Genomic DNA, 26,773 nt, shown 5'->3' on the forward strand with positions numbered 1-26,773 from the left:
GGAGACACCACGAGTCGCATCCTGCCAATTGGAGTATGTACCCATTATCCCCACTCTCTGACTACTATCTCCTAACCAATTCTCTACCCATGTCAACACATTGCCTCAAGTTCCATGCGCTTTCATTTTTGCCAACAGTCTCTTGTGTGGAACCTTATCAAATGCCTGTCGGAATTCCATATAAATAATATCATAGGAACATAGGAACAGGAGTAGGACGTTCAGCCCCTCGTTCCTGCTCCGCCATTTGATAAGATCATGGCTGATCTGTGATCAAATTCCATATACCCGCCTTTGGCCCATATCCCTTAATACCTTTGATTGCCAAAAAGCTATCTATCTCACATCTAAATTTAGCAATTGAGCTGGTATCAATTGCCATTTGCGGAAGAGAGTTCCAAACTTCTACCACCCTTTGTGTGTAGAAATGTTTTCTAATCTCGCTCCTGAAAGGTTCGGCTCTAATTTTTAGACAAAATGGTGGCAAGTTCGCCCGACATCTTGGATAAAATGGCAGCAAGTCTGGCAATCATCTTGGACAAATTGGCCGCAAGTCCTTCACGGCTGTTCGACAGGAACAGAAGGAGGCCATTGAGCTCCTCAAGCCTTTAATATGGGAACTGAAGACCATTCAGCCTCTGAAGGCTGTTACACAGGAAAAGGAGGAGGCCATTCAGCCCCTCAAGCCCGTTACATCGTTACTGGAGGCCGATCATCCCCTCAAGCCTGTTACATAGAATCAGGAGGAGGCCATTCAGCCCTCTGAGCCTGTTATACAGGAACTTGAGGCCAATCAACCCCTCAAGCCTGTCAAATATCAAAAGGAGGAGGCCATTTAGCCTTTCGAGCCTGTTATCTGGGAACTGAAGGCCATTCAGCCCTTCGAGCCTGTTATATAGGAACTAGACGCCAATCAACCCTTCAAGCCTGTAAGATAGCAACAGGAGGAGGCCATTCAGCCCCTCGAGCACCTTAGACTAGATCTGTTAGCCAATCAGCACCTCAAGCCTGTTACACAGGAACAGCAGCAGACCATTCAGCCCCTCGAGCGTGTTATACGGGAATTGAAGGCAATTCAGCCCCTCGAGCCCGAAACATCAGATCTGGAGGCCAATCAGCCTCTCAAGCCTGTTAGATAGGAACAGCAGCAGGCCATTCAGCCCCACGAGCGTGTTCCACGGGAACTGAAGGCCATTCAGCACCTCGAGCCGATTACACTGGAATAGGACTCGGCCATTAAGCCCCTCAAGCTCGTTGCACTTGAACAGAGGAAGCCATTCAGCCCTTCGAGACTGTTATACAGGATCTGGACGCTATTCAGCCTGTCGCGCATGTTACATAGGAACAAGAGGAGTCCATTCAGCCCCTCGAGCATGATAATATAGGAAGAAGATGAGAACATTCAGCCCCTCGAGCATGTTACATAGGAACAAGAGGAGTCCATTCAGCCCCTCGAGCATGATAATATAGGAAGAAGATGAGAACATTCAGCCCCTCGCGCATGTTACATAGGAACAAGAGAAGTCCATTCAGCCACACGAGCCTGTTACATAGGAACAGGAGTAGACAATTCAGCTCCTCAACCTGTTCTGCCATTCAATTAGATCATGGCTGATCAGTATGTTAACTCCATCTACCCGCCTTGGTTCCTTAATCATCAATACCCTTGACTAATAAAAATCTATCAATCTCCGTTTTGAAATTTCGGATTGACCCCCAGCCTCAACAGACTTTTGTGGGAGAGAGTTCCAGATTTCTACGACTTTTTGTGTGAAGAAGTGCTTCCTGACATCACCCCTGGACGGCCGAGCTCCAATTTTAAGGTTATGGCCTTTTGTTCTGGACTCCCCCAACAGAGGAAGTAGTTTCTCTCTACCTACCCTATCAAATCCTTTCATCATCTTAAACACCTCAATTCAATCACGCCTTAATCTTCTTTATTCAGGGGAATACAAGGCTAGTCTATTCAACCTGTCCTCATCATTTAACCCCTTTTAGCCACGAGATCATTCTGGTGAATCTGCGCTGCAGCCCTTCCATTGGCAATATATCCTTCCTGAGTTGCAGTGCCCAGAACTGAATGCGGTCCTCCAGATGTGGTCTAACCAGAGCTCTGTACAGCTGGAACATAACTTCCACCCCTTTATATTCCAGCCCTCTTGAAATAAAGGCCGACATTCCATTAGCCTTTTTAATTATTTTTGTAACTGTCCACTAGCTTTTAATCATCTCTGTGCTTGGACCCTTAAATCTCTCTGCTCCTCCACAGTTCCGAGCTCCTCACCATTTAGAAAACTCTCTGATCTATCTTTCTTAGATCCGAAGTGGATGACCTCACATTTCCCCACATTGAACTCCATTTGCCACAGTATTGCCCACTCACATAATCTCTCAATGTCCTGGGAATTCTTGGTGCCTTTGTTTGGTTGGACAATGCTTTAAATCAGTTCATTATTTTAAAAAGATCACAATTGATTTTTATTTTGTACAGTTTGAACAAGACCATTATTCCCAGATCAGTAAAATATCTATGTTTTTAAGAGAGTGGCGACAGTTCAGAGATAGTTGCCTTTTTGTCTACTTTAATGAAGTGAATGTTTGCTGATTTAAATTCAGCTGTATTTCTAAGCTTGAAAAAGCAGCTCCTCTGTTAGGTGAGGCTTCACTCCCAATGTCTCAGTGTTTCCGCTTGTCCTGATATCAATGTAACATTTGAAGGGCTCCAGGTAATGAACAGTGAATCCCCTTCAGATTATCTCAGCCCACTCGTTCTATCCAGTGCCTAAAAGTGCCTGCTCTTCAGAGGGAGATAGATTCACACTACACTAGTGCTTGTTTTAGACTTTAAACAAATTGATGAAACAATAAGAGAACAAACAAAATAGTAGCAGTAAGACAACAGTTTTACTGTAAAGCTCAACCAGATCCTTAATGGAAAAGAAAATAATAAATAATTCACAAATACTATACGAAACTGTGACCGAACTTTCGAACATCCTGGTTCTTTGTTGTCTTTTTATCACAAACTATGGAAGCTGTCGACTTGATTAACATTCTCAGAGATTCCAAACAGACTCACCAGTTTGAAAAAGACAAGGTGAAAAATGGCTTCAAAACAGTGACTGGGAGCCAGTCATTTTAAGCAATGGTTTGTTTAATTCAAAAGAAGCTGCCAATCAAAACTGTACGAGAGGAAATTACCCCGGAGGTTTGAATCTGAATCAAATGTTTGACTTTGTGAGATCCAGCCTGACTTTAATCGGTGCAGCCTGCCTTTAAGAGGTGCAGCCTGCCTTTCAGAGGTTCAGCCTGCCTTTAAGAGGTGCAGCCTGCCTTTCAGATGTTCAGCCTGCCTTTGAGAGGTATGGGCTGCCTTTGAGAGGTGCGGGCTGCCTTTCAGAGGTTCAGCCTGCCTTTAAGAGGTACGGGCTGCCTTTCAGAGGTTCAACCTGCCTTTAAGAGGTGCAGCCTGACTTTAATCGGTGCAGCCTGCCTTTAATCGGTGCAGCCTGCCTTTAAGAGGTGCAGCCTGACTTTAATCGGTACAGGCTGCCTTTAATCGGTGCAGCCTGCCTTTAAGAGGTGCAACCTGCCTTTATGAGGTGCAGCCTGCCTTTAAGAGGTGCCGGCTGCCTTTCAGAGGTGCAGCCTGCCTTTAAGAGGTGCGGGCTGCCTTTAAGAGGTGCAGCCTGCCTTTCAGAGGTGCGGCCTGCCTTTCAGAGGTGCGGCCTGCCTTGAAGAGGTGCGGGCTGCCTTTTCGAGGCGCTCACCACTCACGAAATATCAGGGCCCCCCTGCTGGTGAGAAGCCGCTCAACAGCACAGCCAGGCCTGACTGCTCGCAGGAATCAGGTAAATCACCAGGCAGCACCAATCTCACGGACTGTCTGCATCTCAACGACCGGGTGCAGGTTAATCACTCGGGGGTTAATCGCCCCCCGCGCCCGGATTCGGGGGTTATCGAATTTAACCCCGTACATTTCTTTATATATATTTTACATAGAATACAGCACGGCACAGAAACAGGCCATTCAGCCCATCTGGGTAAAGAAATTCCCCTGAATTTCTTATTTGACAACAACAACAAATTGTTGAATATATGGTATAATATAATATATAATAGAATTATACAGTTACATATATTTTACATTGAATGTACAGTACAACAGAGTATAGTACAGAGGCCATTCAGCCCGATTTCTATTTCTATTTTACAACATTTGCTTGTATATATAAAATATTTATCTTTTGAGATATATATATATATATATATATATATATAGCATTGAATACTGCACGGCACAGAAAGAGGCCATTCGGCCCATCTGTGTAAGGAAGTCTCTCCGGGATTCCCTGTTTTCCCACAACATCATAACAACATTATCTATATTTGTATACTACATAGAATTACATCGAATGTACAGCAGAGAAACAGAGGTCATTCGGCCCAACTGGGTAAATAAATATCCCATAGAGTCCCCACAGTGATTATTGATCCCACAGTGCACCCAGTGATAGTGCCCCATTGATCCACAGTGTCACAGTGATCCACAGTGCACCCAGTGATCGCAGAGTGACCCAGTGACCCCCACAGTGCACCCAGTGTTACTGCCCCAGTCTTGCACAGCGTCCCAGTGATCCACATTGTCCCAGTAATCCGCAGAGAACCCAGTGATCGCACAGTGATCGCAGAGTGACCCAGTGATCCCACACTCCACCCAGTGATAGTGCCCCATTGATCCACAGTGTCCCAGTGATCCACAGTGCACCCAGTGATCGCACAGAGATCGCAGAGTGACCCAGTGACCCCCACAGTACACCCAGTGTTATGCCACAGTTATGCACAGTATCCCAGTGATCCACATTGTCCCAGTGATCCACATTGAACCCAGTGATCCCACAGTGATCGCAGAGTGACACAGTGATCCTCCTGCACACCCAGTGATAATGTCACAGTGCTCCCAAAGTGATCCCAGTGATCCCACAGTGCACCCAGAGGTCCCAGTATCCAAACTGAATTTGTGTAAATGTTTGAGAGACTTTCATGTTATATAAAATAAGATATATATATATGTATATATATATATGTATATAATATTTCTATATTACATAGAATGGGTAAAGTAGTTTCTCCTGTCACCCCATGAAGCTGAAACAAAATGGCCGCCAGTGCCCCAGTGAACCTGCAGTATCCCAGTGATCCCACAGCAACCCGTGATCCCACAGTGCTCCCACCGATCCCACAGTGACCCAGGCAAAACTCACTTGAGCCACATTGAGTGCAGCCTGGGATGAAGGCCTTGGTCAGTCCCCTGTGGAGAGAAAGCTTCTTGTCCAAGGATTCCTCCTCCTCCCAAAAATTCTCTTTCCACATCTTCATGTTACAGCATTTCCACAAAAAAATATCCTCTGCAGGGAGAGAGAGGTGCTGAAAAGGAATTGATTAAAAACAAAGCAAGTGATTGAAAGGGCACAGCAAGAGCCCAGAGCTCCCTCACACTCACTCACTCACACACATTCACACTCACTCACTCACTCACTCGCTCCATTACATAGGCAGGCAATCTCTCACCAAACACCACTGACAAAGAAACTCCCCAGTTACAAATCAGAGAATCTAAAGAAAAGAGAGAAAAGTTGGGAGAGAGAGAGAGACAGAAAGACACTCAGGGCAGGCTGAAGAGCACAAGTTGCTTCTCTCTCTCTCTCTAATACAAGTTTGCAGGGTTTTCTCTCCTGCTTTGAAATTCATTCCCTCACTCACCCACTCCCTCTCACCTCTCCCCTAAAAGGTGCTGGTCTGTCTGTCTGTTCTGGTTAGTGTTTTCTGCATGGTCCACATTACTCCTGTGCTCATTTTCTCTTCTGTTGCTGGAGCAGGCGACAAAACTCTGGGCATTTTTTGCTACTTTACCCCTTTATGTTGCAGTTTGCAAAGGTGAACGAACTTTACCTTTGCTCTTTTCTCTTGTTTTAATTAGCAATGGACAAAAAGCCTGTAGTTTGTGGTCAACTTACAGTTAGTGGCTTTTTCCAATCTGCCAAAGAGTTCAAACAAATTCATGACGTATAAAAGAGCCAAAGCAAAAAAGTGTTTTTTTCAAAAAACTAATGCACAGCATGATCCCTCACTCAGTTGCAGGGACAATCTCTCAGCAACATTCATTTGCGCACAAGCAAAGCCCAGTTCATAAAGGAGAAGAATCTCAAGAGTAAAAGATTGAGAGACAATCATTTGCAACTAAATTTGCACATACACATATATATGTATTTCCATTATACACCTACTATTACAAAGCCTCCAAAAGGGCTGTGGGGGAAAAGCAGAGCGGGAAATGGGACTAATTGGATAGCGCTTTCAAAGAGCTGGCAAAAGCATGGTGGGCTGAATGGACTCCCTCTTGCATCGTACCCACCATGAAACCATGAATCGATGAACAATAATTTCAACGCCGTGAACGTGAAACTGAATGGACATGAGTAAGGCAGCCATCTTACTGAGGGGCAAGGAGAAGCTTGTTCTGGTGAGAGACATGGAGAGGGTTCATTTGTTGTTCCTGTTAAATCACTGTTGAACTACAAACTGAGTGAGAACGGCACCAGCTGGTGTGTAACACAAAGACAGCGGTGCAGTGAGGGAATTAAACAACAAAAGGTGAACTTCTGAAAAAAAAGTGGATTAACATTTGGTTATTTGGACGTAATGGTGACCGAGAAGGAGAGACCAGACATTCGGAGGAAAGGTCCAATTAGCCATTTTGTGTAGAGAATGTAATTCTAGCTTCTGTTAAATAATTCAGAGTAAAATTGGACTCAATCTGAATGTAGTTCTGATCTGGGATTTAATTCATTTCTCCATTATTAATACTTTTCTTTAATCTGAAACAATAACAGTATTTGTAACAGTAACAGAACAGGAGAGTGCTGTGGGACCCTGTCCAGTTTAGTAACACAGCAGAAGGGGTAAGAGTACATTGTGATTTATTACAGAATCCAGCAGCTCACTGGGAAAGTTACACATGGTACAGATGGAGGAGCAAAAAGGTGCAAAGTGATTTTACACTTTAATTTGGGATCAATGACTTTTTGTCTCCACGATGTTTAATTTTATATTGAAATAATGGGCTCTTTATCCTAAAGAAACTTCAGGCACAAACCATGGCTTTATGAACAAAACAATCATTTATTATTATTATTAATTTACTAGAAAAATTGAGATTACAATTTAATCAACATCTTTGGTTTATGCCAGATTTAGAATTGCTTCAACAACAATAAAACAACACACTCTGAATTCCCAAAATACGTAACTGTTTGGAAATCAAATATCTATCTTAGACTGATCCCATAACAACAGTTATATCCTCATGGTTGGTTCAATCTTGCCGCGAAGATTCCAGGTATTTTGATGGAGACCGTTGTAGTGTAGTGTGACTTTCTCTTGTATCCAGGCCATCTGCTTCACAGGCAATCTGTAAACCAGCATCGAGGCATCAAGCTGGGAGTTAGCGAGCAGTCATGAAGATTCCAGGTGAGGTGGTGCTGCCAGGAAGTGAAAGGTGAGGTTGGAGCAGTCGTGGTGGATCTGTGTCTCTCTCCAATCAACGTCTGCCCAGATTTTAAAGACCTTTTTAACAAAGAATCACACCTCTGGGACGGTGGGTTATCAACAATTGGTTCAGACAAATATAACCCACGATTGATTGACACTTCACTTGTTGTCTCTCAGTGTCCACAACGTAACCAAGTTAAGTCGGCAGGTGTTCAAACGACCTCGAGCCCTCCTTGAATCGTTCTTGTTGCTATGGTGATCTATCCTCTGCTCTGTGATCTTTTACAATGTGTCATTAACAATCCTTTTAACAGTCCTTCCTCCTTTTAATCATCCTTTTCCTTCAGACATGCTGAAGCTGATTTAATTTCAGCCTTTCGTTTATCAGATGATTTTTTACTGCACAGAGCAGCTGGGAAACTCCTGCAGTAAGTAATGGTCAGGGTCAGGTACACAAGGCTGAGTGACTTTATTGTGGGGCATCCCGGCATCACCTCTCTCATTGTTTCTCTCTGTGGATCTACTTTTCCCTTTTCACCTGTCTTTGTTCTATTCTGTTTGTTTTTCACTCTCTCCAGCTCTACTTCTGTCTCCTTCTTTCTCTCCGGTTCCATTTGACTTCTCGATCTCTTCTTTCCATCTGTTTCAGTATTTCATTCCATCTCTCTCAGTCTCCATTTTAATCTTTGTATTTCTCCCATCTCTCCTGTTTTCTATTATTCTCCTTGCTTTCTGTTCCTATTTCTCTCTTTCTCGTATTGTCTTTTTATGTCTGACACTCTCCTGCTCTGCCTCACTCTCAGTCTCTAGTTATTTTGAATTGCTTTCTTCCATCGAATTACCTCTCCGCTCCGATCACTTTATAATCATTTGTCAGTGTTTCACTCTCGTTCCATCCATATTTGTGTTGTCTCTCTCTCATTATAATATATGCATTTTTTCTCTCTTTATTTTTATCTCCAATCTAAATAACCTACTCCTTGTTTCTCTTCGTCTCCGAGTAACTCTGTCTCTGCCCCTCTTTGTTTCTGCACTTTTGTAATTGGTACATTTCTTTTGTCCTTGTGTTCTCTCTCCCTCCGTCTCCCTCTCTCTGTCTCTCTCTCTCTCTGCCCTCCCTGTCTCTCCCTCTCTCTTTCTCTCTGTCTCTACCCTCCCTCTCTCTTTCTCTTTCTCTCTGTCTCTCTCTCCCTGCCTCTCTCTTTGTGTCTCTCTCTGTCACATTCTCTGTCTCTCTCTCCCTCTCTCCCCCTCTGTCTCTCTTTCTCTGTCTTCCTCTCTCTGTCTCTCTCTAATTGCCTATCCCTCTCTTTCCCTCTTTCGAGCACCCTCTCTCCCTCTTTCACTCTTTCTCTCTCTCCCTCTCTCTGTCCCTCTCTAATTGCCTCTCCCTTTCTCTCCCTCCTTCTAGCTCCTTCTCTCTTTCTTTCACTCTCTCTCTCTCTCTCCCGCTCTCCCCCTCCACACTATCTCTGTCCCTCTTTCTCTGTCTCTCACGCTCTCTCTCTCTGTCTCCCGTCTCTCTCTCCGTCTCTCCCTTCCCCTCTCCCTCTCTCTCACAATTTATGTGGAGTACACACATTCTGAACAGGGCCACAGAAGTGACTTTGATTTCCAGCTTTGCCCATTTTGCCTTGCGGTCAGTTAATTAAAGTCCAGCTGAGCTCTTTGGTGCCGCTATTTTGAGCAACAATTCACGTGTTGTCTGCAAAGCAAATGCTGCCTCAATAGGTCAGATTATCAATAAAATATAATCTTCGAATCAGATTTAAGATCATTTAATGGCTCTGTGCTGCTAATATAAAATGTACTTTCCATCCCCTGGGAAGTGTAGGGGATGGAGAATGAAATGGGATTTAGTTCTAGTGCTTGAAACCCTTCAGCTCTTTCCATGATTTCACTAATTTAACAATTAGATTGAGTGGGTATTTCACCGCGTTCTTCAGCTCCTCTCTGAATTTAGTCTGGGTCAGGACATAAATACACGTGTTTGTGCAGGAACTGAGAAGCTGCAGCAACTTTGCTGTCTGTTGTGTGAGATAAACAGGGTCAGTGTAGGAGTAAAAATTCCGAATGTCTGCAATTCGCACATAAATGAAAAATACAACCCATGTCAGCCACAACAGTATAAAACTGCCCGATATACTGAAGAGTAAAATGATGGATTTCTTTCGGTTCTCCATCTCTGGATCACTCTGATTCTCTCCATTGCTGCGGCCCCGGAGTCCCATGCGGACTCGACTGGACACTAAAATACGCCTGACAGTCAGAACATTGAACAGTAAAATCAGACAGAACGGGACACAAGGGGTTAAAATGAGGTGAAACATGTCAAATGCGGTCCATGCGGGGGAAGTACGGAAGCTCGGTTTAACCACACAAAACCAGGGAACATTATCAATTATATAGTGAGGTTCATATATAAAGTACCAGGGGACACTCTCCAAACAGCCCAGCACACTCACTGTTCCCAGAACCACAGCCGCCGTTCTCTCGGTGCAATATTTAGTTTTCAGCTTCTCACAACAAATGGCAACAAATCGATCAAAGGTGAAAGCGACTGTGAACCAGACAGAAACATTCGCGGTTACATAACACAAGAATATAACAAAACTACACACGGGAGTGATGTGCAGGAATGACCATGAGAGATACAGCTCATTAATCCATCTCAATATCGGATCAGCGATAACGACCATGAGATCGGCCACTGCCATTCCCACCAGGTAGGCACTGATACATTTGGAGAGACCGCACTTTCCTCGGGACAGGATCACAATCGCCACCAAGTTAACTGTGTGAGAGAGAAAAGGAAGCAGAGAAATTACTGATCAGACCTGGAGTCAAAGCAGCAGATTGAGAGGATCTGGGGTGAAATTTCCAGCTTTGTTGCTGCATCGAAGGGTGGAAAGTAATTGATTGACCTGGGCAGTGCTTTCGGGCAGAGAGATGTTTTTAAACACAATGATCAATAATGAATTGGGAGATGGATACAGAAAGTGAATAAAGTGAGCACCGGATCTAGTGGAAGGGCTGAGTGAGGGTGCAGTGCCTTGGGGAAGGGAGAAGGGGTTTTACACACCGGGAATACAGTGGATTAAACCGGGTTTGGGCTCCAGACGGACGAGGAAAGAGAGGGGAAAGGCCGTGAAGGTGAGGGGACAGGGGGAGGTGCAGCTGCTTTGTTGTTCTGGGTTAAGAGAGCCGACAGGGGCAGGCACGAAATGGGAAAGGCAGTTGGAGACCGAGCCAGTGAGTGAGATTGGGAGGGAGACAAGGAAAAGGATATGTAAGAGCTGGAGGGGAGTCAGGAGCAGATGGTTTGGGAAAGTGGACAAACTGAAGTAAGGGATGAGGAGACAGAGGATAAAATGCAGTGGGAGGAGAGGCTGGGATTCGGAGAGAGAGCGACTGCAGCAGAGTGTTAGAGGCAATGAAATATATAGCTCCAACTTACACAATCCAACTAATACATTCAACAGTTCATTTCTGTGGTTATTGATGTCAGGGAACCTGTGTTGGGTGTAAAATATGTTCAATAAATTTACTTTGTACCTTCAATTGAAATTAAATAGACATTTATTAATTAAATCAACCCAGTTGTTTATTGAATTCAGCCGAGCTTTAAAAACAGAGTATCCGAATAATTCATTACGATCAAGAAATTACTGATTGTGTTCTTGAAGTAAGTTTTCATTATGTTTAATTTTAAGTTGGAAAACAAGGAACATTCACAAAAACAGACTGAGGACCTGACAGGGATATAAACATGAGGAGCGAGTCCCACAATAAAAACTCACCCAATCTGACCACTTCATAATAACACCTTCAAATCACATTTTCCATGTTTAATTGTACTGGAAGTTTCAGCAGTTCATTCTGATGAATTATTCACACCACAGCCTCTCGCTTTCCCTCTCAGTCACCCTCTCTATCACTCACTCTACTCCCTATCTCAAGTCCATTTTCATATCCGATTAAATCCTATCATCCTGTGCCTGCATTCTGTTCACCAGCCCCGTGTTCCACCGATCCTATTCTCAGTGTTAGTTTGTTAAATAGTGAAGCCTCTGTGGAATAGTTTAATATTTCCACAGATCATCCAATTCTCCACCTGTTCACCAACACTGTTCACTTCATCCACAAATCATGGAATAAACAGAATCGAATCCCTCTCCCAGGCAGATCTCACAATAATTGAGATTCCTTCTCCAGTAATTATAAAGTAAAGGGACAGATGGCGGGATTGTTCAATTTACAAAACGCCAACATCATACTTATAACCTACAGGTACATAGAAGGGCTGCTGATTCCAACAGGGACAGTGCAAATTGAGACCACAAAACATCAAAACATTTCATTTTACAGTGAAGTCCAGTGACAGTCAGTGAATTCATCCACAGTGAAGCAGAGAAGGAGATGTGAAAGAGGCAGCATCAAACTCAGTTCAGTAACCAGACATCTGAAGCGGCGTCAGATACACACATGATGAAATAATATTTCATAACAGTGATCACCAATAAATACATTGAAATCTCAGTTAAACTGAAGCATGTTATTGGAGAGGGAGGACATTCCGCTGCCTCCTTGCAACACTGAGACCGTGAGCTGTCTCATTATCAATCATTGAAAACACATTGATGAAAACATATTCCAGGACAGGTTAGTTCCACAACAAGAAACTGTTATCAGCTCCTGATGGTCTGATACCAACTCTTAGCCCAATACATTCAGTACAGAGAATAATGCAGTAACAATGCCAGGGTTGGATAGACAAATTCATGACAGATATAATGCAGCGCCTCAATACCGAAAGAGCAGAGACTTAACACATTCCATCATTCAACCAATACAACAGAACAAGTGACTGTGTAAAATATGTAGGGACACAAAACAATTTTCCAAGTACAGCAGCAGAGTTAACACCGATTTACACCTTTAACAGATGAGATAACGGCTTACCCGGAACTCCAATGGCTGCAAGAACTGGATAATAAATAAGTTCTATCTGATAGATTACTGGATATTCCATTTCTGTGAGAAGCACTGACTTCTGTTACCCTGGAAACCACAGCTCCAGCAGACACTCTGAGCTGATCCATTCCAACAAGCCCTGATTTATACAGGGGATAAGTCTCCACTGACACGGTTATACTCCTGACCATTGCTATTAGTTACAGACAGTTTAACAAACACATTATATCAGCAGCTTTGACTCCGATGTAAATAATGTGGTGAATAAAACACAAACATCTGAAAGTCCACGATATTACTTAATCAGACCTCTCTCAGGAATAAAGTTTAAATCTGATCTCATACAGGACTGATCCAACAATAATAAACGGCTGGATTTACAGCTTCTTTATAACTGCATTGACCATGTTCACTCCTGGTGTTCCATTTATAATTTAGACAGATGTCTCCACAGTGTAGACTGAACCCAGGGACACAAGCAGACCCGTTTCACTCTGTTCCTGCAGTTTCCCAGTTAAAATATGAATTGTGAGTCTCTGATACGAGGACAGTTAAAGGGCAGGTTGAGGATTGCAGCCTAGAAATGAATGTGGGTGATATTCGGGGACGGACACTGAACGTGTCCCATTGACATTCCTCTCTCCGCTATTTTACTGCGGATGTTTACCCGTTTATTCTACATTGGTTAACGGTTCCAGTAAAATTGGCCCCGTGTAAAACCGAGCTGAGCTCATGACCCTTTTTCACCTCCATCACAAGGCCCGGTGATTCCCTCACCCGCCTCCATTCCTTCCTCAGCCCATTGCCATTGAAACCCTCATCAATGCCTCTGTCCCCTCCAGACTCCATTCCTCCAATACACTCCTGGCCGGCCACCCAATCCCCACCTTCTATAAACGTGAGCTCGTCCAAAACTCTTGTCCGTGTCCAACCAGCACCAGGTCCTGCTCGGACTCATTGACCCTCACTGGCTCCCAGTTACATATCCATTAAATTTAAAATTCTCATCCTTGGGTTTAAAACCCTCCCCATTTCCAGACCTGCAGACAACCCACCCGTCACCATCTCATTCATCGGACACTGGCCTCTTTTGCTGGGAGTCCCCTCACTTGATTCCACTCACCTATCTGATCAGAGCCAGGAGAAGCTTCTCTTCCCACCCTATCACCGTTTTCTCTGATGTTTCTAAAGGTTCAATCCTTGGCTCCCTCCTCTTCCTCATCTACATGCTGCCCTTTGGTGACACAGTCTACAGACATGGACCAGCTTTCAGATGGACGCTGACAAAACCACCGCCTCTCTTGACCCTTCCAATATCTTTGTGTTGTCAGGTCCACATTCTGTTTTAGATGAGCCACCAGATCCTCCAGTTAAAAATTGGAAGTCATGATCTTTGGCCCCAAAATCTCCACATCCTGGCCAGGGATTCCATCCTCACCACTGGTTTTTTGATTGGTGAGTCACTCACCAATCACTCAAGCTCTTACTGACTTGTGTTTATAATATATATATATTACCTGTATATTTATGATGTATTTATATATTTGGAAGTGTATTTGCACAGGGGCAGCACGGCAGCAGGTACAGCAGCCGGGCTTGGACCGAATGGAGGCCAGCGGGGAGTCCGTCCCGGACAAAATGGGGGCGAGCGCGACCAACATTTTTTAAAAAGTCGCCGCTCACGCGGCTCCCATGCCGTACAAAATGAGGCCCGCGTCGCCACCACCTTGGACAAAATGGAGGCCAACTTGGCTACCTCATTGGGCAAAATGGAGGCCAACTTGGCGACCTCATTGGACCAAATGGAGGACAGCCAGGCCAACATTATGGAAAAATGGCGGCTGCGCCAGCCGGCATCTTGGTCAGATGGCGGCAAGTAGCCAACAGAGTGTCCCCAGTGATCCCGCAGTCAACCCACAATGATGCCAAGGTGCAGCCAGGGTTCCCAGCTTGCACCCAGTCATGACAGAGTGATGCCAGAGTGGCGGTCTTGATGTTCAGACCACCACCACAACAATAAGAACTACCACAACAATGTCCCAGTGACCCCCCCAGTGTCCCCTGAATGTCCCAGTGACCACCCCAAGTGTCCCCTGAATGTCCCAGTGACCCCCCCAGTGTCCCCAGAATATCCCAGTGATTCCAGTGTGCACCCAGTGAACCCAGAGTAACCCAGACATTACTCACGTGCTCCCCATCGGGTCCAGGCTGTGGTGAAGGTCTCAGTCAGTCAGTCCCCAGCGGAGAGAACGATGCCTGGCCCAGGATTTCTCCCACTCCTCCTCCTCCTCACAAAATGTCTCTTTCTGGATCATCTCCTTGCAGCATTTCATCAAAAAGATTCCTGAGGGGAGAGAGAGGGAATTGATTAAAATACAAAAGCAAGGGATTAAAAAGGCACAGCAAGAGGCAAGAACTCTCTCCCTCTCCCTCTCTCACTCTCTCTTTTTCTCCCCCCTCCCTCTCTCTCCCACTCCCTCTCTCACTCTCTCCCACTCTCCCTCCCACTCTCCCTCTCCCTCTCCCTCTCCCTCTCTCTACCCCTCTCCCTCTCCCTCTCTCACACTCCCCCAGTTGCACAGAATCTCTCCCTAATCCAAGTCTGCAGCTTGTTTCTCCCCTGCCTTTCCTCTGAATGCCTCTAACCGGTGCTGCACTGCCTGTCTGAGCTGCTCAGTGTTTGCTGCACGGTCCAACCCTCCCCCTGGGTGTGTTTTCCCTTCTGTCCCTGGGCCTCGCCCACACCTGCTCTGGACATTGTTGCAACTTTAATTCTGGCAGTTGCTGTCAGCGAAAGGTCAACAGCTTTTCCCTCAACTGTTTTCTCCTGTTTGAATTAGAAGCTCGCCCCTCCCTGTTCAATCTCGACCTCTACCTCACCTTGTATTGTCCAGAATGTAATATAAGATATGGACTGAGTCCACCTCACCTTGTAATATACAGAATGTAATACAAGATATTTACTGGGTCCACCCAACCTTGTAATATACAGAATGTAATACAAGATATTTACTGGGTCCACCCAACCTTGTAATGTGCAGAATGTAATATAAGATATGGACTGAGTCCAACCCACTGTATATTGTCCAGAATGTAATATAAGATGTGGGCTGAGTCCACCCCACCTTGTATTGTACAGAATGTAATATAAGATATGGAGTGAGTCCAACCCATCTTGTATTGTACAGACTGTAATATAAGATATGGACTGAGTCCAACCCACTGTGTATTGTCCAGAATGTAATATAAGATATGGGCTGAGTCCACACCACTGTGTGATGTGCAGAATGCAATATAAGATACGGACTGAGTCCAACCCACTGTGTATTGTACAGAATGTAATATAAGATATGGGCTGAGTCCACCCCACCTTGTAATATACAGAATGTAATATAAGATATTTACTTGCTCCACCCAACCTTGTAATGTGCAGAATGTAATATAAGAAATGGACTGAGTCCAACCCACTGCGTAACGTGCGGAATGTAATATAAGATGTGGACTGAGTCCAACCCACCTTGTGATGTGCAGAATGTAATTTCAGATATGGACTGAGTCCAACCCACCTTGCAATGTGCAGAACGTAACATAAGATATGGACTGAGTCCAACCCACTGTGTAATGTGCAGAATGTAATATAAGATATGGACTGAGTCCACCCCACTGTGTGATGTGCAGAATGTAATATAAGATAGGTACTGAGTCCAACCCACTGTGTAATGTACAGAATGTAATATAAGATATGGACTGAGTCCACCCCACTGTGTGATGTGCAGAATGTAATATAAGATTATGGTCTGAGTCCAACCCACTGTGTATTGTACATAATTTAACACAAGATATGGACTGAGTCCAACCCACCTTGTAATGTGCAGAATGTAATATCAGATATGGACTGAGTCCAATCCACTGTGTATTGTACGGAATGTAATATAAGATATGGTCTGAGTCCAATCCACTGTGTATTGTACGGAATGTAATAAACGATATGGACTGAGTCCAACCCACTGTGTATTGTACAGAATGTAATATAAGATATGGACTGAGTCCAACCCACTGTGCATTGTACAGAATGTAATGTAAGATATGGACTGAGTCCAACCCACTGCGTAATGTGCGGAATGTAATATAAGATATGGACTGAGTCCACCCCACTGTGTATTGTACAGAATGTAATATAAGATATGGACTGAGTCCAACCAACCGTGTGATGTGCAGAATGAAATATAAGATATTTACTGAGTCCAACCCACCTTGTATTGTACAGAATGTAATATAAGATATGGACTGAGTCCAACCCACCTTGTAATGTGCAGAATGTGATATAAGATATGTACTGAGTCCACCCCACTGTGTATTATCCAGAATGTAAAATAAGATATGGACTCAGTCCACCCCACTGTGTATTGTACAGAATGTAATATAAGACATGGAGTGAGTTCAACCCACTGTGTATTGTACAGAATGTAAAATAAGATATGGGATGAATCCAACCCACTGTGTATTGTACAGAATGTAATATAAGATATGGACTGAGTCCAACCCACCTTGTAATGTGCAGAATGTGATATAAGATATGTACTGAGTCCAACCCACTGTGTAATGTGCAGAATGGAACATAAGATATGGACTGAGTACAACCCACTGTGTAATGTACAGAATGTAATATAAGATATGGACTGAGTCCACCCCACTGTGTGGTGTGCAGAATGTAATATAAGATATGGTCTGAGTCCAACCCACTGTGTATTGTACATAATTTAACACAAGATATGGACTGAGTCCAACCCACCATGTAATGTGCAGAATGTAATATAAGATATGGACTGAGTCCAACCCACTGTGTATTGTACAGAATGTAATATAAGATATGGGCTGAGTCCAACCCACTGTGTATTGTACAGAATGTAATATAAGATATGGTCTGAGTGCAATCCACTGTGTATTGTACGGAATGTAATATAAGATATGGACTGAGTCCAACCCACTGTGTATTGTACAGAATGTAATGTAAGATATGGACTGAGTCCAACCCACTGTGTATTGTACAGAATGTAATGTAAGATATGGACTGAGTCCAACCCACTGTGTATTGTACAGAATGTAATATAAGATATGGACTGAGTCCACCCCACTGTGTATTGTACAGAATGTAATATAAGATATGGACTGAGTCCAACCAACCTTGTGATGTGAAGAATGCAATATAAGACATTTACTGAGTCCAACCCACCTTGTATTGTACAGAATGTAATATAAGATATGGACTGAGTCCAACCCACCTTGTAATGTGCAGAATGTGATATAAGATATGTACTGAGTCCACCCCACTGTGTATTGTGCAGAATGTAAAATAAGATATGGGCTGAGTCCAACCCACTGTGTATTGTACAGAATGTAATATAAGATATGGACTGAGTCCAACCCACCTTGTAATGTGCAGAATGTAATTTCAGATATGGACTGAGTCCAACCCACTGCGTAATGTGCGGAATGTAATATAAGATATGGACTGAGTCCAACCCACCTTGTAATGTGCAGAATGTAAAATAAGATATGTACTGAGTCCAACCCACTGCGCAATGTGCAGAATGTAATATAAGATATGGACTGAGTCCAACCCACTGTGTATTGTACAGAATGTAATATAAGATATGGACTGAGTCCAACCCACTGTGTCATGTACAGAATGCAATATAAGATATGGACTGAGTCCAACCCACTGTGTATTGTACAGAATGTAATATAAGATATGGACTGAGTCCAACCCACTGTGTAATGTGCAGAATGCAATATAAGATATGGACTGAGTCCAACCCACTGTGTATTGTACAGAATATAATATAAGATATGGACTGAGTCCAACCCAATGTGTAATGTACAGAATGTAATATAAGATATGGACTGAGTCCAACCCACTGTGTATTGTACAGAATGTAATATAAGATATGGACTGAGTCCAACCCACTGTGTATTGTACAGAATGTAATATAAGATATGGACTGAGTCCAACCCACTGTGTAATGTGCAGAATGCAATATAAGATATGGACTGAGTCCAACCCACTGTGTATTGTACAGAATGTAATATAAGATATGGACTGAGTCCAAACCACTGTGTAATGTACAGAATGTAATATAAGATATGGACTGAGTCCAACCCACTGTGTATTGTACAGAATGTAATATAAGATATGGACTGAGTCCAACTCACTGTGCATTGTACAGAATGTAATATAAGATATGGACTGAGTCCAACCCACTGGTAATGTGCAGAATGCAATATAAGATATGGACTGAGTCCAACCCACTGTGTAATGTACAGAATGTAATATAAGATATGGACTGAGTCCAACCCACTGTGTATTGTACAGAATGTAATATAAGATATGGACTGAGTCCAACCCACTGTGTGTTGTACAGAATGTAATATAAGATATGGACTGAGTACAACCCATGGTGTATTGTACAGAATGTAATATAACATATGGGCTGAGTCCAACCCACTGTGTAATGCACAGAATGTAATATAAGATATGGACTGAGTCCAACCCACTGTGTAATGTGCAGAATGCAATATAAGATATGGACTGAGTCCAACCCACTGTGTAATGTACAGAATGTAATATAAGATATGGACTGAGTCCAACCCACTGTGTAATGTACAGAATGTAATATAAGATTTGGGCTGAGTCCAACCCATTGTGTATTGTACCAACTGCAATATAAGATATGGACTGGGTCCACCCCACTGTGAATTGTACAGAATGTAATATAAGATATGTACTGAGTCCACACCACTGTGTATTGTACAGAATGTAATATAAGATATGGGCTGAGTCCACCCCACTGTGTATTGTACAGAATGTAATATAAGATATGGACTGAGTCCAACCCACTGTGTATTGTACAGAATGTAATATAAGATATGGGCTGAGTCCACCCCACTGTGTATTGTACAGAATGTAATATAAGATATGGACTGAGTCCAACCCACTCTGTATTGTACAGAATGTAATATAAGATATGGGCTGAGTCCACCCCACTGTGTATTGTACAGAATGTAATATAAGATATGGACTGAGTCCAACCCACTGTGTATTGTACAGAATATGACATAAGATATGGACTGAGTCCAACCTACTGTGTATTGTACAGAATATGACATAAGATATGGACTGAGTCCAACCCACTGTGTATTGTACAGAATGTAATATAAGATATGGGCTGAGTCCACCCCACTGTGTAATGTGCAGAATGTAATATAAGATAGGGACTGAGTCCAACCCACTGTGTATTGTACAGAATGTAATATAAGATATGGACTGAGTCCAACCCACTGTGTAATGTGCAGAATGCAATATAAGATATGGACTGAGTCCAACCCACTGTGTATTGTACAGAATGTAATATAAGATATGGACTGAGTCCAACCCACTGTGAAATGTACAGAATGTAATATAAGATATGGACTGAGTCCAACCCACTGTGTATTGTACAGAATGTAATATAAGATATGGACTGAGTCCAACCCACTGTGTATTGTACAGAATGTAATATAAGATATGGACTGAGTCCAACCCACTGGTAATGTGCAGAATGCAATATAAGATATGGACTGAGTCCAACCCACTGTGTAATGTACAGAATGCAATATAAGATATGGACTGAGTCCAACCCACTGTGTATTGTACAGAATGTAATATAAGATATGGACTGAGTCCAACCCACTGTGTAATGTGCAGAATGCAATATAAGATATGGACTGAGTCCAACCCACTGTGTATTGTACAGAATGTAATATAAGATATGGACTGAGTCCAACCCACTGTGTAATGTACAGAATGTAATATAAGATATGGACTGAGTCCAACCCACTGTGTATTGTACAGAATGTCATATAAGATATGGACTGAGTCCAACCCACTGTGTATTGTACAGAATGTAATATAAGATATGGACTGAGTCCAACCCACTGTGTAATGTGCAGAATGCAATATAAGATATGGACTGAGTCCAACCCACTGTGTATTGTACAGAATGTAATATAAGATATGGACTGAGTCCAACCCACTGTGTAATGTACAGAATGTAATATAAGATATGGACTGAGTCCAACCCACTGTGTATTGTACAGAATGTAATATAAGATATGGACTGAGTCCAACCCACTGTGTATTGTACAGAATGTAATATAAGATATGGACTGAGTACAACCCATGGTGTATTGTACAGAATGTAATATAACATATGGGCTGAGTCCAACCCACTGTGTAATGCACAGAATGTAATATAAGATATGGACTGAGTCCAACCCACTGTGTAATGTGCAGAATGCAATATAAGATATGGACTGAGTCCAACCCACTGTGTAATGTACAGAATGTAATATAAGATTTGGGCTGAGTCCAACCCATTGTGTATTGTACCAACTGCAATATAAGATATGGACTGGGTCCACCCCACTGTGAATTGTACAGAATGTAATATAAGATATGTACTGAGTCCACACCACTGTGTATTGTACAGAATGTAATATAAGATATGGGCTGAGTCCACCCCACTGTGTATTGTACAGAATGTAATATAAGATATGGACTGAGTCCAACCCACTGTGTATTGTACAGAATGTAATATAAGATATGGGCTGAGTCCACCCCACTGTGTATTGTACAGAATGTAATATAAGATATGGACTGAGTCCAACCCACTCTGTATTGTACAGAATGTAATATAAGATATGGACTGAGTCCAACCCACTGTGTATTGTACAGAATATGACATAAGATATGGACTGAGTCCAACCTACTGTGTATTGTACAGAATATGACATAAGATATGGACTGAGTCCAACCCACTGTGTATTGTACAGAATGTAATATAAGATAAGGGCTGAGTCCACCCCACTGTGTAATGTGCAGAATGTAATATAAGATAGGGACTGAGTCCAACCCACTGTGTATTGTACAGAATGTAATATAAGATATGGACTGAGTCCAACCCACTGTGTAATGTGCAGAATGCAATATAAGATATGGACTGAGTCCAACCCACTGTGTATTGTACAGAATGTAATATAAGATATGGACTGAGTCCAACCCACTGTGTAATGTACAGAATGTAATATAAGATATGGACTGAGTCCAACCCACTGTGTATTGTACAGAATGTCATATAAGATATGGACTGAGTCCAACCCACTGTGTATTGTACAGAATGTAATATAAGATATGGACTGAGTCCAACCCACTGTGTATTGTACAGAATGTAATATAAGATATGGACTGAGTCCAACCCACTGTGTATTGTACAGAATGTAATATAAGATATGGACTGAGTCCAACCCACTGGTAATGTGCAGAATGCAATATAAGATATGGACTGAGTCCAACCCACTGTGTAATGTACAGAATGCAATATAAGATATGGACTGAGTCCAACCCACTGTGTATTGTACAGAATGTAATATAAGATATGGACTGAGTCCAACCCACTGTGTAATGTGCAGAATGCAATATAAGATATGGACTGAGTCCAACCCACTGTGTATTGTACAGAATGTAATATAAGATATGGACTGAGTCCAACCCACTGTGTAATGTACAGAATGTAATATAAGATATGGACTGAGTCCAACCCACTGTGTATTGTACAGAATGTCATATAAGATATGGACTGAGACCAACCCACTGTGTATTGTACAGAATGTAATATAAGATATGGACTGAGTCCAACCCACTGTGTAATGTGCAGAATGCAATATAAGATATGGACTGAGTCCAACCCACTGTGTATTGTACAGAATGTAATATAAGATATGGACTGAGTCCAACCCACTGTGTAATGTACAGAATGTAATATAAGATATGGACTGAGTCCAACCCACTGTGTATTGTACAGAATGTAATATAAGATATGGACTGAGTCCAACCCACTGTGTATTGTACAGAATGTAATATAAGATATGGACTGAGTCCAACCCACTGGTAATGTGCAGAATGCAATATAAGATATGGACTGAGTCCAACCCACTGTGTAATGTACAGAATGCAATATAAGATATGGACTGAGTCCAACCCACTGTGTATTGTACAGAATGTAACATAAGATATGGACTGAGTCCAACCCACTGTGTAATGTACAGAATGTAATATAAGATATGGACTGAGTCCAACCCACTGTGTATTGTACAGAATGTAATATAAGATATGGACTGAGTCCAACCCACTGTGTGTTGTACAGAATGTAATATAAGATATGGACTGAGTACAACCCATGGTGTATTGTACAGAATGTAATATAACATATGGGCTGAGTCCAACCCACTGTGTAATGCACAGAATGTAATATAAGATATGGACTGAGTCCAACCCACTGTGTAATGTGCAGAATGTAATATGAGATTTGGGCTGAGTCCAACCCATTGTGTATTGTACCAACTGCAATATAAGATATGGACTGGGTCCACCCCACTGTGTATTGTACAGAATGTAATATAAGATATGGACTGAGTACAACCCATTGTGTAATGTACAGAATGTAATATAAGATATGGACTCAGTCCAACCCACTGTGTAATGTACAGAATGTAATATAAGATATGGACTGAGTCCAACCCACTCTGTATTGTCCAGAATGTAAGATCAGATATGGACTGAGTCCACCCCACTGTGTATTGTACAGAATGTAATATAAGATATGTGCTGGGTCCACCCAAGCTTGTAATGTGCAGAATGTAATATAAGATATGGAGTGAGTCCAACCCATCTTGTATTGTACATACTGTAATGTAAGATATGGACTGAGTCCAACCCACTGTATATTGTACAGAATGTAATGTAAGATATGGACTGAGTCCACCCCACTGTGTATTGTACAGAATGTAATATAAGATATGGGCTGAGTCCACCCCACTGTGTATTGTACAGAATGTAATGTAAGATATGGACTGAGTCCAACCCACTGTGTAATGTACAGAATATGACATAAGATATGGACTGAGTCCAACCCACTGTGTATTGTACAGAATGTAATATAAGATATGGACTGAGTCCAACCCACTGTGTATTGCACAGAATGTAAGATATGATATGGGCTGAGTCCACCCCACTGTGTGATGTGCAGAATGTAATATAAGATATGGACTGAGTCCAACCCACCATGTAATGTGCAGAATGTAATATAAGATATGGACTGCGTCCAACCCACTGTGTATTGTACAGAATGTAATATAAGATTTGGGCTGAGTCCAACCCATCTTGTATTGTACAGACTATAATATAAGATATGGACTGAGTCCAACCCACTGTTCATTGTGCAGAATATGACATAAGATATGGACTGAGTCCAACCCACTGTGTATTGTACAGAATGTAATATAAGATATGGGCTGAGTCCACCCCAATGTGTGATGTGCAGAATGTAATATAAGATATGGACTGAGTCCAACCCACTGTGTATTGTATAGAATGTAACAGATGATATGGACTGAGTACAACCCATTGTGTATTGTACAGAATGTAATATAACATATGGGCTGAGTCCAACCTACTGTGTAATGTACAGAATGTAATATAAGGTATGAACTCAGTCCAACCCACTGTGTAATGTACAGAATGTAATATAAGATATGGACTGAGACCACCCCACTGTGTATTGTACAGAATGTAATATAATATATGTACTGAGTCCACACCACTGTGTATTGTACAGAATGTAATATAAGATATGGGCTGAGTCCACCCCACTGTGTATTGTACAGAATGTAATATAAGATATGGACTGAGTCCAACCCACTGTGTATTGTACAGAATGTAATATAAGTTATGGGCTGAGTCCACCCCACTGTGTATTGTACAGAATGTAATATAAGATATGGACTGAGTCCAACCCACTGTGTATTGTACAGAATATGACATAAGATATGGACTGAGTCCAACCTACTGTGTATTGTACAGAATATGACATAAGATATGGACTGAGACCAACCCACTGTGTATTGTACAGAATGTAATATAAGATATGGGCTGAGTCCACCCCACTGTGTAATGTGCAGAATGTAATATAAGATAGGGACTGAGTCCAACCCACTGTGTATTGTACAGAATGTAATATAAGATATGGACTGAGTCCAACCCAATGTGTAATGTGCAGAATGCAATATAAGATATGGACTGAGTCCAACCCACTGTGTATTGTACAGAATGTAATATAAGATATGGACTGAGTCCAACCCACTGTGTAATGTACAGAATGTAATATAAGATATGGACTGAGTCCAACCCACTGTGTATTGTACAGAATGTAATATAAGATATGGACTGAGTCCAACCCACTGTGCATTGTACAGAATGTAATATAAGATATGGACTGAGTCCAACCCACTGAGTAATGTGCAGAATGCAATATAAGATATGGACTGAGTCCAACCCACTGTGTAATGTACAGAATGCAATATAAGATATGGACTGAGTCCAACCCACTGTGTATTGTACAGAATGTAACATAAGATATGGGCTGAGTCCAACCCACTGTGTAATGTACAGAATGTAATATAAGATATGGACTGAGTCCAACCCACTGTGTATTGTACAGAATGTAATATAAGATATGGACTGAGTCCAACCCACTGTGTGTTGTACAGAATGTAATATAAGATATGGACTGAGTACAACCCATGGTGTATTGTACAGAATGTAATATAACATATGGGCTGAGTCCAACCCACTGTGTAATGGACAGAATGTAATATAAGATATGGACTGAGTCCAACCCACTGTGTAATGTGCAGAATGCAATATAAGATATGGACTGAGTCCAACCCACTGTGTAATGTACAGAATGCAATATAAGATATGGACTGAGTCCAACCCACTGTGTAATGTACAGAATGTAATATAAGATTTGGGCTGAGTCCAACCCATTGTGTATTGTACCAACTGCAATATAAGATATGGACTGGGTCCACCCCACTGTGTATTGTACAGAATGTAATATAAGATATGGACTGAGTACAACCCATTGTGTAATGTACAGAATGTAATATAAGATATGGACTCAGTCCAACCCACTGTGTAATGTACAGAATGTAATATAAGATATGGACTGAGTCCAACCCACTCTGTATTGTCCAGAATGTAATATCAGATATGGACTGAGTCCACCCCACTGTGTATTGTACAGAATGTAATATAAGATATGTACTGGGTCCACCCAAGCTTGTAATGTGCAGAATGTAATATAAGATATGGAGTGAGTCCAACCCATCTTGTATTGTACATACTGTAATGTAAGATATGGACTGAGTCCAACCCACTGTATATTGTACAGAATGTAATATAAGATATGGGCTGAGTCCACCCCACTGTGTATTGTACAGAATGTAATATAAGATATGGGCTGAGTCCACCCCACTGTGTATTGTACAGAATGTAATATAAGATATGGACTGAGTCCAACCCACTGTGTAATGTACAGAATATGACATAAGATATGGACTGAGTCCAACCCACTGTGTATTGCACAGAATGTAAGATATGATATGGGCTGAGTCCACCCCACTGTGTGATGTGCAGAATGTAATATAAGATATGGACTGAGTCCAACCCACTGTGTATTGTACAGAATATGACATAAGATATGGACTGAGTCCAACCCACTGTATATTGTACAGAATATGACATAAGATATGGACTGAGTCCACCCCACTGTGTATTGTACAGAATGTAACATAAGATATGTACTGGGTCCACCCAAACTTGTAATGTGCAGAATGTAATATAAGATATGGAGTGAGTCCAACCCATCTTGTATTGTACAGACTGTAATATAAGATATGGACTGTGTCCAACCCACTGTATATTGTGCAGAATGCAATATAAGATATGGACTGAGTCCACCCCACTGTGTATTGCACAGAATGTAATATAAGATATGGACTGAGTCCAACCCACTGTGCATTGTACAGAATATGACATAAGATATGGACTGAGTCCAACCCACCATGTAATGTGCAGAATGTAATATAAGATATGGACTGAGTCCAACCCACTGTGTATTGTACAGAATGTAATATAAGATTTGGGCTGAGTCCAACCCATTGTGTATTTTACAGAATGTAATATAAGATATGGACTGAGTCCAACCCACTGTGTAATGTACAGAATGTAATATAAGATATGGACTGAGTCCACCCCACTGTGTATTGTACAGAATGTAATATAAGATATGTACTGGGTCCACCCCACCGT

General features: G+C 42.2%; 1 pseudogene; it reads right to left on the reverse strand.

The window, feature by feature from the left end:
- Nucleotides 1-26,773, reverse strand: part of LOC137314528 (zinc finger protein 585A-like) — a 915,457-nt pseudogene that overhangs the window by 244,748 nt on the left and 643,936 nt on the right.

This window comes from Heptranchias perlo, unplaced genomic scaffold (genome assembly GCF_035084215.1).
Source record: "Heptranchias perlo isolate sHepPer1 unplaced genomic scaffold, sHepPer1.hap1 HAP1_SCAFFOLD_52, whole genome shotgun sequence".
In the NCBI taxonomy this organism is placed as follows: Eukaryota; Metazoa; Chordata; class Chondrichthyes; order Hexanchiformes; family Hexanchidae; genus Heptranchias; species Heptranchias perlo.